The sequence below is a fragment of the Phoca vitulina genome, unplaced genomic scaffold, assembly GCF_004348235.1.
Source record: "Phoca vitulina isolate PV1807 unplaced genomic scaffold, GSC_HSeal_1.0 scaffold11, whole genome shotgun sequence".
In the NCBI taxonomy this organism is placed as follows: Eukaryota; Metazoa; Chordata; class Mammalia; order Carnivora; family Phocidae; genus Phoca; species Phoca vitulina.
In genome coordinates this window covers 12,036,218-12,048,812 of record NW_022589714.1, presented here as the reverse complement: position 1 = coordinate 12,048,812, position 12,595 = coordinate 12,036,218, and the positions used below count along the sequence as shown (strand labels likewise).

Sequence of the window (12,595 nt, the reverse complement as noted above, 5' to 3'; positions counted from 1 at the left end):
CTTTCTATATAACATGATACAGGCAGAGAAAATGTGTCACATGGAAGAAGGAGGGCTTTGCAGTGACATGAAAAAGGGATCCAATTCCAGCTTCATTCCCTAGCTGAGTAACCTTACCCAACTGCTTCCCTCCTTTGACTTCAGGTTATACATATGTAACATGAAGATGACATCATCTATCTTGAAAGTTATGTTGGGGATTAAATGAAATAACATTTGTATAGGGAAATAAATTCAGTGGGACCTTGCTTAACAAACAGTACTGTTTCTTACCTACCCCCTTGTCTTATTCCTTCTAGATGATCCAGAGGAAATGAGGGGTAGATTTTCCAATAATTATTTTCTTCATAATCTCCCTTTTTTTCCCAAATTTTTTAAACTCATTATCTTATTGATCCTACAGGCAAGAATCAGAAAGCACATTGAAAGGGAAAATATCAGGATAGCTTGAATCAGAAACATGATAATGGGAGGCTTAGAGACTAGACAAGACAAAAGCATGAAGATTTCCCTTATCCAAGGCTGTCTTTTACCTTCTGTCTCTTGAAGGTTTTTGTAAAAGGAGAAAGTCCTATAACCCTTTATAAATTTTGACATTTTTCCTAATACAATTTGGACATTTTAATCATAGCAAACTATTTCTACCTGGCAATTAACAATAAATCCATTGTAGAGTTTGAGTTTCTGTTCATGACAGCATGAGTGCTCATAATATAAAATGCAAATTAAAAGTTAAAAGTCACTACTCTTCATTTATCACATAGGCAAAAATCAGAAAGTTTGATAACATGCTGTGTTTGCGAAGGTTTATGTAAACCAAAATTGGTACAACATAGGGAAGACAATTTGGTAACAGCTGACAAAATTTGAAATGCATCCTTTTTGACTCAGCAATACCATTTCTAGCAATTTATTCTGTAATATTCTCTTGTGTGCAAAATGAAGCATGTTCCAATGTACAGCACTGTTGGTTATAGCAAAAGCCTAAAAACAGCCTAAATTTCTATCATTTAAGAACTATTTAAATAGTTTAGTATATCTATAAGATAGAGTAATATCTATAATTAACTGTATACCATTTATAATAATATTGGTCTTCAAGATATAAAGTGAATAAAGCAAGTTAAAGAATATTGAAAAATGTAAAATGTATCTACATTCAATAGGCATAGGTTATCTCTGGAAAGACAGTTAAGAACCTGACAACAGTTGCCTTCAGGGAGGGTATATCCCAATTTCAGCTTTGAAATACTCTGCAAAATATTTTAAAGGAAAAAGAAAACTTCCAATTAAACAATGTGAACTGAAACTAAAATGGGAACATGTCCTTAATTCCCTCAAATAGTGCTGTTTAATACAAAGAAAATGTTTTAGTTTAGTTGCATGAAAATTAAAACAAGCTCTTCTAATATTTTCCAGAGATGCTAGGTGGATGATTATTCCATATATCTATCATATTTGGGTCACCCTCAGCTCAACATATACTTTAACTATTGAACCCTTTGAGCTACAAGTCTGTATTCAATCAAGCCATTTACTTTGTGATGATTTACATTCAAGCAAAATAAGAATGTCCTAGCATTCATATTTTTAAAGTCAGTATAATCCATTTTTCAGTGACATATTCTTCTTTCAAAGGCAATTTCTGTCTGAAATCTACAGACAGAAATAATACTATCAATTTTTATGGTCCATTATGTTAGTCATGGCTTTAAAAGTCAGGTTTTTTCTTTAAGAGGTAAACTTCAAACTCAGAGAACTTAGTAAGTAATTAGTTTGTCAATATTAAGGATGTGTTCCCATAATTAAACTTCTAGGAGGTAGAAGAAATTTAATTTTTATTTATTATGTAAGAGCATTTTAACACTACTCTCATAGGAAGATGGCTTTTGTTTTCTTGACTCTATGTTATCATTATCTCTGTGTTGTGGGGTATCTCTCTTTCCCACTATAGTTAATTTTTTTTTTTTTTTAAAGAAAGGGGCTAGGATAATTGGAAAAGACTTTTAAATATAATTCAAGGTAAGGAAAGAGGCAGATGCCTTTTGAATATAATATAACCTTTAATGTTTGATGTGAATAGCTTGGAAACCCTTCACAGTGAGAGACATTTGATTTTTTTACACTATCTGGAATTGACCAAAACTAGAAGTAAAGTAAGCTGCCACCTGGAATCTGCACTACCTCTGGGGCTTCATCCTCTACAACTTCCTCTGAATCCATGGTACATGAAGCATGTTCAATGGAGGAACAGCATTGGCATTACCTGGGAGCTTGTTAAAAAAGAAGAATCTCAGGCCCTACCCCAAACTTCTTAATCAAAATCTGCACTTTAAACTAAATTTCCAGGTGACTTGAATGCACATTAAAGAGTGAGAAGTAATACTCTATATCTGAAAGTCCTCTCCCCTCCTACTCAGCAAACATTAACTGTGACAGGGGCTTGAAGAATTCTTAGAACAAAGAGGAAAACATCCTATAGTCTCCCAGCCCATAGCCTCTCCCTTCCATTCCAACTGGCATGTTGTTACCAAAATGGTCTTCTCAAAATATTGTTTGTGATATGCTCTTCATAACGACTATAATAACATACTCATTTGCAGTATTTTTTTCAACTTACAAGTGCTTTCAGGTAAGTTAAGTTAGTTCTCATAACAATACTGTGAAATAGGCTGTATTAGTTCCAGGTGAAATGCATTCTCAAAAATGTGCCTAAAATCAATCATGAAATAAACAATGGAGTCAGGCCTCACTGTTTTATTTGCTAATATTAAATATCACAACTCCTCCCTCATTTCATGCTGGACCATTCCCCTGCCCTAACATTCAATGATTCCCAATTGCATACTAAAGAAAATTCAACCTGCTGACCCAATCTGGCCCCCCTGACCTCTCCTACCAACTATGTCAAAACCAACTCTTTAAGTTGGCCTCACAACCCAGATGTACTCACTTAGCCCTCCTTGTTTACACATGTCCCTTTCTAAGAAATCAACACGATTCCAATTTTTTGAAATGCAGTTAACAATCATTATTATACAAGAAGGAATATAAATCATAAAGTGTTCTGGAGGAGGAGCAAGATGGTGGAGGAGTAGGAGACCTAAATATCGTCTGGTCCCAGGAATTCAGGTAGATAGTTATCAAACCATTCAGAACACCTACAAACGCAACAGGAGATCGAAGAAAAGAATAGCAACAACTCTCTGAACAGAAAAACGACCACTTTCTGGAAGGTAGGACATGCGGAGAAGTGAATCCGAGGTGATATTTGGGAAGGTAGACCACGGGGAGAGGGAGCCTCCGTCAAGTGGCTACGGGCAAGTGATAGAGCAGCGGAGCACAAAATCGGAACTTCTAGAAGTCTGCTCTGCTGAGGGACGTCACTCAAGTGGCTAAGCGGGGGTGGAACCCTCACTGGGACAGTGTAGTCTCAGGATTCTCAGGGTCACAGAAAGACCGGGGTGCCTGAGTGTGGCAGGGCTCCCAGGTATTGGAGCAGGGAAGCCAGCAGCAAAGACCAGCTGAGGAGGGGGCTCTCAGCTCAGGGTTGCCATAAACTGTGATCCACAGCACAGTAGGGCCACTGCTTTTGGAGCAGGGACCCAACAAGTGGCAGATACGGGGAGACTCCTCTTTCTCCCTTGGGAGGAATGGCATGGGAGCCTGCTGCAGGAATATGCTGGGTTTGAGACTCCAAACAGATTGTGTGCCAGAGATAGAAATGCTCAGTCACAGGCTGGGTGAGCTCGGAGTGCGGCTGGAGACCAGGGAGACAGGAGTGATTGACTGATTTTCTCTGAGGGCTCACTGAGGAGTGGGGCCCCGAGTTCTTGGCTCCTCAGGGGCCAGAGATCGGGAGTCCTCCATTTTCACTCTCATCCTCCAAAGCTGTACAGAAAGCTTTTGGGGAACAAAAGCTACCAAGAGCAAACCCGAGCAGATTACTTAGCCTGGCCCCTGGCAAGGGCAGGGCAATTCCGCCTCAGGCACAGACATTGGAGAATCACTGCAACAGGACCCTCCCGCAGAAGATCAGCAAGAACACCCAGCCAAGACCAATCAATGAGAACTACAAAACTCCAGCACTGAGGGAATACAGCACTAGAATTCATGGCTTTTTCCCCATGATTCTTTAGTCTTTCAAAGTTAAACTTTAAAATTTTCTTTATTTTTCTCTTTTTTTTTAGTTGAATTTTTCTTCTTTCCTTTTTAACCAACATCTTATCAATTCCTTTTTGAAACCTTTTTTAATTTTCATTTTTACATTCTATCTCTTCATTGTATTTAACCTATTTTTTGTATATATATGTTTTTCTTTCTTTAAAATTTTGGGATACAGTTTCTTCTAACAGATTAAAATATACCCTCAATCTCGTGTATGATGTTGTCCTAGTCTCCCGCCTGATCACATTCTCTCTTTTTTAAAAATTTTTTTCATTCTTTTTTTAACCAACTTCTTATTTTATCAATTCCTTTTTTAAAATGTTTTTTTGATTTTCATCTTTACAGTCATATTCCATCCCTTCATCATATTTACTCTTATTTTTGTATACATATATAAGTTTTTCCTTCTTTAAAATTTTGGGAGGCAATTTCTTCTAACAGACCAAAATTCACCCAAAATCTAGTGTATGGCTCTGTTCCATTCACCAGCCTGATCATATTCTTTTTTTTTTTTCCTTTCTTTTCCCCCCAGTTTCGGGTCTCTTCTGATTTGTTTAGTGTATATTTTTCTGGGGTCATTGTTACACTTTTAGCATTTTGTTCTCTCATTCATCTATTCTTCTCTGGACAAAATGACAGAACAGGAAAACTCACCTCAAAAAAAAGAACAAGAGGCAGTACTGACTGCCAGGGACCTAATCAATACAGACATTAGTAAGCTGTTGCAACTAGAGTTCAGAATGACGATTACAAAGATATTAGCTGGGGTTGAAAAAAGCATAGAAGATACTATAGAATCCTTTTCTGGATAAATAAAAGAACTAAAATCTAACCAAGTCAAAATCAAAAAGGCTATTTATTAGTGAGGTGAAATCAAAACTGGAGTCTCTACCTGCTAGGATAAATGAGGCAGAAGACAGAATCAGTGATATAGAAGACCAAATGATGGAGAATAAAGAAGCTGAGAAAAAGAGAGATAAACAACTACTGGATCACGAGGGGAGAATTTGAGATATAAGTGATACCATAAAGCAAAACAACATTAGAATAATTGGTATCCCAGAAGAAGAAGAAAGAGAGACAGGGGCAGAAGGTATATTGGAGCAAATTATAGCAGAGTACTTCCCTAATTTGGGGAGGGAAACAGTCATCAAAATCCAGGAGGCACAGAGAACCCTCCTCAAAATCAATAAAAATAGGTCAACACCCTGACATCTAATAGTAAAACTCACAAGTCTCAGAGACAAAGAGAAAATCCAGAAAACAGCTCAGGACAAGAGGTCTGTAACCTACAATGGTAGAAACATTAGATTGGCAGCAGGCTTATCCACAGAGACCTGGAAAGCCAGAAAGGACTGGCATGATATATTCAGAGCACTAAAAGAGAAAAATTTGCAGCCAAGAATACTGTATCCAGCTAGGCTGTTATTGAAAATAGGAGAGATAAAAAGCTTCCAGGACAAACAAAAACTAAAAGAATTTGCAAACACGAAACCAGCCCTACAAGAAATACTGAAAGGGGTCCTCTAAGCAAAGAAAGAGCCTAAAAGTAACATAGACCAGAAAGGAACAGAGACAATATACACTAACAGTCACCTTACAGGTAATACAATGGCACCAAATTCATATCTTTCAATAGTTACCCTGAATGTAAATGGGCTAAATGCCCCAATCAAAAGACCCAGGCTATCAGATTGGATAAAAAAACAAGACCCATCAATATGCTGTCTGCAAGAGACTCATTTTAGACCCAAAAACACCTCCAGATTTAAAGTGAGGGGGTGGAAAGCCATTTACCATGCTAATGGACATCAGAAGAAAGCTGGGTTGGCAATCCTTATATCAGACAAATTAGATTTTAAACCAAAGACTGTAATAAGAGATGAGGAAGGACACTACATCATACTTAAAGGGTCTTTCCAACAAGAAGATCTAAAAATTTTAAATATTTATGCCCCTAACATGGGAGCAGCCAATTATATAAGGCAATTAATAACAAAAGCAAAGAAACACATCAACAATAATACAATAACAGCAGGGGACTTTAACACCCCCTCACTGAAATGGACAGATCATCTAAGCAAAAGATCAACAAGGAAATAAAGACTTTAAATGACACACTGGACCAGATGGACTTCACAGATATATTCAGAACATTCCATCCCAAAGCAACAGAATACGCATTCTTCTCTAGTGCACATGGAACATTCTCCAGAAGAGATCACATCTTGGGTCATAAATCAGGTCTCAACTGGTACCAACAGACTGGAATCATTCCCTGCATATTTTCAGACCACAATGCTTTGAAACTAGAACTCAATCACAAGAGGAAAGTTGGAAAGAAGTCAAATACATGGAGGCTAAAGAGCATCCTACTAAAGAATAAATGGGTCAACTGGGAAATTAAAGAAGAATTTAAAAAGTTCATGGAAACAAATGAAAATGAAAACACAACTGTTCAAAATCTTTGGGATGCAGCAAAGGCAGTCCTAAAAGGAAAGTATATAGCAATACAAGCCTTTCTCAAGGAGCAAGAAAGGTCTCAAATACACAACCTAACCCTACACCTAAAGGAGCTGGAGAAGGAACAGCAAATAAAGCCTAAACCCAGCAGGAGAAGAGAAATAATAAAGATCAGAGCAGAAATCAATGAAATAGAAACCAAAAGAACAGTAGAACAGATCAACAAAACTAAGAGCTGGTTCTTTGAAAGAATTAATAAGATCGATAAACCCCTGGCCAGACTTATCAAAAAGAAAAGAGAAAGGACCCAAATAAATAAAATCATGAATGAAAGAGGAGAGATCACAACCAACACCAAAGAAATACAAACAATTATAAGAACATATTATGAGCAACTATATGTCAGCAAATTAGATAATCTGAAAGAAATTGATGCATTCTTAGAGACATATAAACTACCAAAACTGAACCAGGAAGAAATAGAAAACCTGAACAGACCATAACCACTAAGGAAATTGAAGCAGTCATCAAAAATCTCCCAACAAACAAGACCCCAGGGCCAGATGGCTTCCCAGGGGAATTCTACCAAACATTTAAAAAATTAATACCTATTCTTCTGAAACTGTTCCAAAAAATAGAAATGGAAGGAAAACTTCCAAACTCATTTTATGAGGCCAGCATTACCTTGATCCCAAAACCAGACAAAGACCCCATCAAAAAGGAGAAGTACAGACCAATATCCCTGATGAATATGGATACAAAAATTCTCACCAAAATATTAGCCAGTAGGATCCAACAGTACATTAAAAGGATTATTCACCACGACCAAGTGGGATTTATCCCTGGGCTGCAAGGCTGGTTCAACATCCGCAAGTCAATCAATGTGATACAATACATTAATAAAAGAAAGAACAGGAATCATATGTTCTTCTCAATAGATGCAGAAAAAGCATTTGACAAAGTACAGCATCCTTTCTTGATTAAAACTCTTCACAGTGTAGGGATAGAGGGTACATAACTCAATATCATAAAAGCCATCTATGAAAAACCCACAGCAAATATCATAATCAATGGGGAAAAACTGAGAGCTTTTTTAAAAAATTTTTTATTATGTTAATCACCATACATTACATCATTAGTTTTTGATGCAGTGTTCCATGATTCATTGTTTGTGCACAACACCCAGTGCTCCATGCAGAACGTGCCCTCTTTAATACCCATCACCAGGCTAACCCATCTTCCCACCCCCCTCCCCTCTAGAACCCTCAGTTTGTTTTTCAGAGTCCATCGTCTCTCATGGTTTCTCTCCCCCTCTGATTTCCCCCCCTTCATTCTTCCCCTCCTGCTATCTTCTTTTTTTTTTCTTAACATATATTGCATTATTTGTTTCAGAGGTACAGATCTGTGATTCAACAGTCTTGCACAATTCACAGCGCTCACCATAGCACATACCCTCTCCAATGTCTATCACCCAGCCACCCCACCCCTCCCACCCCCCCACTCCAGCAACCTTCAGTTTGTTTCCTGAGATGAAGAATTCCTCATATCAGTGAGGTCATATGATACATGTCTCTCTCTGATTGACTTACTTCGCTCAGCATAATTCCCTCCAGTTCCATCCACGTCATTGCAAATGGCAAGATCTCATTCCTTTTGATGGCTGCATAATATTCCATTGTATATATATACCACATCTTCTTTATCCATTCATCTGTTGATGGACATCTTGGCTTTTTCCACAGTCTGGCTATTGTGGACATTGCTGCTATAAACATTGGGGTGCACATACCCCTTTGGATCACTACATTTGTATCTTTGGGGTAAATACCCAGTAGTGCAATTGCTGGATCATATGGTAGCTCTATTTTCAACTATTTGAGGAACCTCCAAAACTGAGAGCTTTTCCCCTAAGGTCAGGAACATGTCAGGGATGGATGTCCACTATCACCACTGCTATTCAACATAGTACTAGAAGTCCTAGCCTCAGCAATCAGACAACAAAAAGAAATAAAAGGCATCTGAATTAGCAAAGAAGAAGTGAAACTCTCACTTTTTGCAGATAATATGATACTTTGTGTGGAAAATCCAAAAGACTCCACCCCAAAAATGTTAGAACTCATACAGGAATTTTGTAAAGTGGCAGGATATAAAATCAATGCACAGAAATCAGTGGCATTTTTATACACCAACAACAAGACAGAAAAAAGATAAATTAAGGAGTCAATCCCATTTACAATTGCACCCAAAGCCATAAGATACCTAGGAATAAATCTAACCAAAGAGGCAAAAGATCTGTACTCAGAAAACTATAAAATACTCATGAAAGAAATTGAGGAAGACACAAAGAAATGGAAAAACGTTCCATGCTCGTGGATTGGAAGAACAAATATTGTGAAGATGTCAATGCTACCTAGAGCAATCTACACATTCAAAGCAATCCCCATCAAAATACCATCCACTTTTTTCAAAGAAATGGAACAAATAATCCTAAAATTTGTATGGAAACAGAAAAGACCCTGAATAGCCAGAGGAATGTTGAAAAAGAAAAGCAAAGCTGGTGGCATCACAATTCCAGACTTCCAGCTCTATTACAAAGCTGTCATCATCAAGACAGTATGGTACTGGCACAAAAACAGACACATAGATCAATGGAACAAAATAGAGAGCCCAGAAATGGACCCTCAACTCTATAGTCAACTAATCTTTGACAAAGCAGGAAAGAATGTCCAATGGAAAAAAGACAGTCTCTTCAACAAATAGTGTTGGGAAAATTGGACAGCCACATGCAGAAGAATGAAACTGGACCATTTCCTTACACCACACACAAAAATAGACTCAAAATGGATGAAAGACCTAACTGTGAGACAGGAATCCATCAAAATCCTTGAGGAGAACACAGGCGTAGCAACCTCTTTGACCTCAGCCACAGCAACTTCTTCCTAGACACATTGCCAAAGGCAAGGGAAGCAAGGGCAAAAATTAACAATTGGGACTTCATCAAGATAAAAAGCTTTTGCACAGCAAAGAAAACAGTCAAAAAAACCAAAAGACAACCAACAGAATGGGAGAAGATATTTGCAAATGACATATCAGGTAAAGGGGTCATATCCAAAATCTATAAAGAACTTATCAAACTCAACACCCAAAGAACAAATAATCCAATCAAGAAATGAGCAGAAGACATGAACAGACATTTCTGCAAAGAAGACATCCAAATGGCCAACAGACACATGAAAAAGGAAAATACAAATCAAAACCTCGAAACCGCCTCACACCAGTCAGAATGGCTAAAATTAGCAAGTCAGGAAATGACAGATGTTGGCGAGGATGCAGAGAAAGGGGAACCCTCCTACACTGTTGGTGGGAATGCAAGCTGGTGCAGCCACTCTGGAAAACAGTATGGAGGTTCCTCAAAAAGTTGAAAATAGAGCTACCTTATGACCCAGCAATTGCACTACTGGGTATTTACCCCAAAGATACAAATGTAGTGATCCAAAAGGTCACATGCACCCCAATGTTTATAGCAGTGATGTCCACAATAGCCAAACTATGGAAAGAGCCTAGATGTCCATCAATAGATGAATGGACAAAGAAGATGTGGTATATATATACAATGGAATATTATGCAGTCATCAAAAAAATGAAATCTTGCCATTTGTAATGACGTGGATGGAACTAGAGGGTATTATGTTAAGTCAATCGGAGAAAGATAAGTATCATATGATCTCACTGATATGAGGATTTTGAGAAACAAGACCGAGGATCACAGGGGAAGGGAGGGATAAATGAACCAAGATGAAACCAGAGAGGGAGACAAACCATAAGAGACTCAGTCTCAGGAAACAAACTGAGGGTTGCTGAAGGGATGGGGGGTGGAAGGGATGGGGTGGCTGGGTGATGGACATTGGGGAGGGTATGTACTATGGTGAGCACTGTGAATTGTGTAAGACTGATGAATCACAGACCGGTACCCCTGAAACAAATAATACATTCTATGTTAATAAAATTTTTTTTTTTAAAGTAGGAAAAAACAAAAACAAAAACAAATCATAAAGTGTTCTGAGTTACCATAAACATTTTCAGGTCTTCAACATTTAGGAAATCTGGATACGCATTAAGAAAATTAAATATAGCACCTTAATACTTCCTTTGGAACTAGAAAAGACTCAGGTCCTCCTTTCCTTAAGAGGTAAACTTCAAATTCAGAGAACTTAATAGGTAATTAGTTTGTCAATATTAATAAATATTTAATTTGTTTATTTATTAAGATTTTATTTACTTATTTGACAGAGAGATAGAGAGAGAGCACAAGTAGGCAGAGCAGCAGGCAGAGGGAGAGAGAGAAACAGACTCCCCACTGAGCAGGGAGCCTGACGTGGGGCTCAGTCCCAGGACCCTGGGATCATGACCTGAGCCGAAGGCAGCTGCTTAACCGCTGAGCCACCCAGGAGCCCCAGTTAATTTGTTTATATTAAGACTATGTGTCTTAGTCTCTTCCAGCTGCTATAACAAAATACCACAGACTGAGTGGTTTATAAACAGAAAGTTATTTCTCACAGCACTGAAGGCTGGAAGTTCAAGAACAGAGTGTCAGCATGGTTGAGTAAGGGCTCCCTTCAGGGTCATAAACTTCTCATTTTATCCTCACACAGTGAAAGGGGTTAGGGAGCTCTGTGGAGTCTCATTTGTAAGGACATTCATCTCATTCATGAGGGCTCTGCCTTCATGACCTAATCAACTCCCAAAGACTCCCCACCTCTTAATGCCATCACCTTTGGGGGTTAGGATTTCAATATTCTGGGGGGACACAAACATTCAGATCATAGAAAATACCAAATAAATTAATTATCAATTATTTGAAAAAGACATTTATCATTCTCTGTGATCATGACTGTTGTATGCTACTTAGAAGCCAAGTGTAAAAATGACAGAATTAACAGATCTTCTTGTTGGATAGACCCCTTTTTTATGATATAGTGTCCTTCTTCATCTCTTATTACAGTCTTCGGTTTAAAATCTAGTTTGTCTAATATAAGGATGGCTACTCCAGCTTTTTTTTTTTTTTTTTTTTATGTCCACTAGCATGATAAATGTTCTCCACCTCCTTACTTTCAATCTGGAGGTGACTTTGGGTCTAAAATGAGTCTCTCTCTCTCTCTTTTTTTTTTAAGATTTTATTTAAGAGAGAGAGAATGAGAGAGAAAGAGAGCATGAGAGAGGGGAGGATCAGAGGGAGAAGCAGACTCCCCACCGAGCAGGGGGCCTGATGTGGGACTCAATCCCGGGACTCCAGGATCATGACCTGAGCTGAAGGCAGTCACTAAAGCCACTGAGCCACGCAGGTGCCCTAAAATGAATCTCTTATAAGCAGCATATTGTTGGGTCTTTTTTTTTTTTTTAATCCATTCTGATACCGTATCTCTTTTGATTGGGGCATTAAGTCCATTTACATATCAGAGTCATTATTGAAAGATATTAATTTAGTGCCATTGTATTACCTGTTAAGTTGCTGTTCCTGGAGCTTGTCTCTTCCTTTTCTGGTCTTTGTTACTTTGGGACTCTCTCTCTGCTCAAAGAATCCCCTTTAATATTTCTTGCAGGACTGGTTTAGTGTTCACAAATTCCTCTTACATTGTTGGTAGGAATGCAAACTGGTGCAGGCACTCTGGAAAACAGTATGGAGGGTCTTCAAAAAGTTAAAAATAGAACTATCCTATGATCCAGCAATTGCACTACTAGATATTTAACCAAAGGATATAAAAATACTAATTCAAAGGGATACATGCACCCAATGTTTAGAGCAGCATTATCAGCAATAGCTAAATTATGGAAAGAGCACAAATGTCCGACAGATGAATGGATAAAGAAGATGTGGTATATATGTGATGGAATATTACTCAGCCACCAAAAAGAATGAAATCTTGCCATTTGTAACACCATGGAGCTAGAGAGTACTATGCTAAGT

The 12,595-nt window shown here is 38.0% G+C and overlaps 1 long non-coding RNA gene across 4 annotated transcripts in view; it reads right to left on the bottom strand.

Annotated features, from left to right (window-relative positions):
- LOC116635461 overlaps positions 1–12,227 on the bottom strand; it is a 94,577-nt gene extending 82,350 nt beyond the window's left edge. For all 4 annotated transcript variants that reach the window (XR_004300173.1, XR_004300172.1, XR_004300170.1 and 1 more), the window contains exon 1: positions 12,129–12,227. This is a non-coding gene — a long non-coding RNA (uncharacterized LOC116635461). The remainder of the gene's footprint in view (positions 1–12,128) is intronic.
- Between the last annotated feature and the right edge of the window lie 368 nt (positions 12,228–12,595).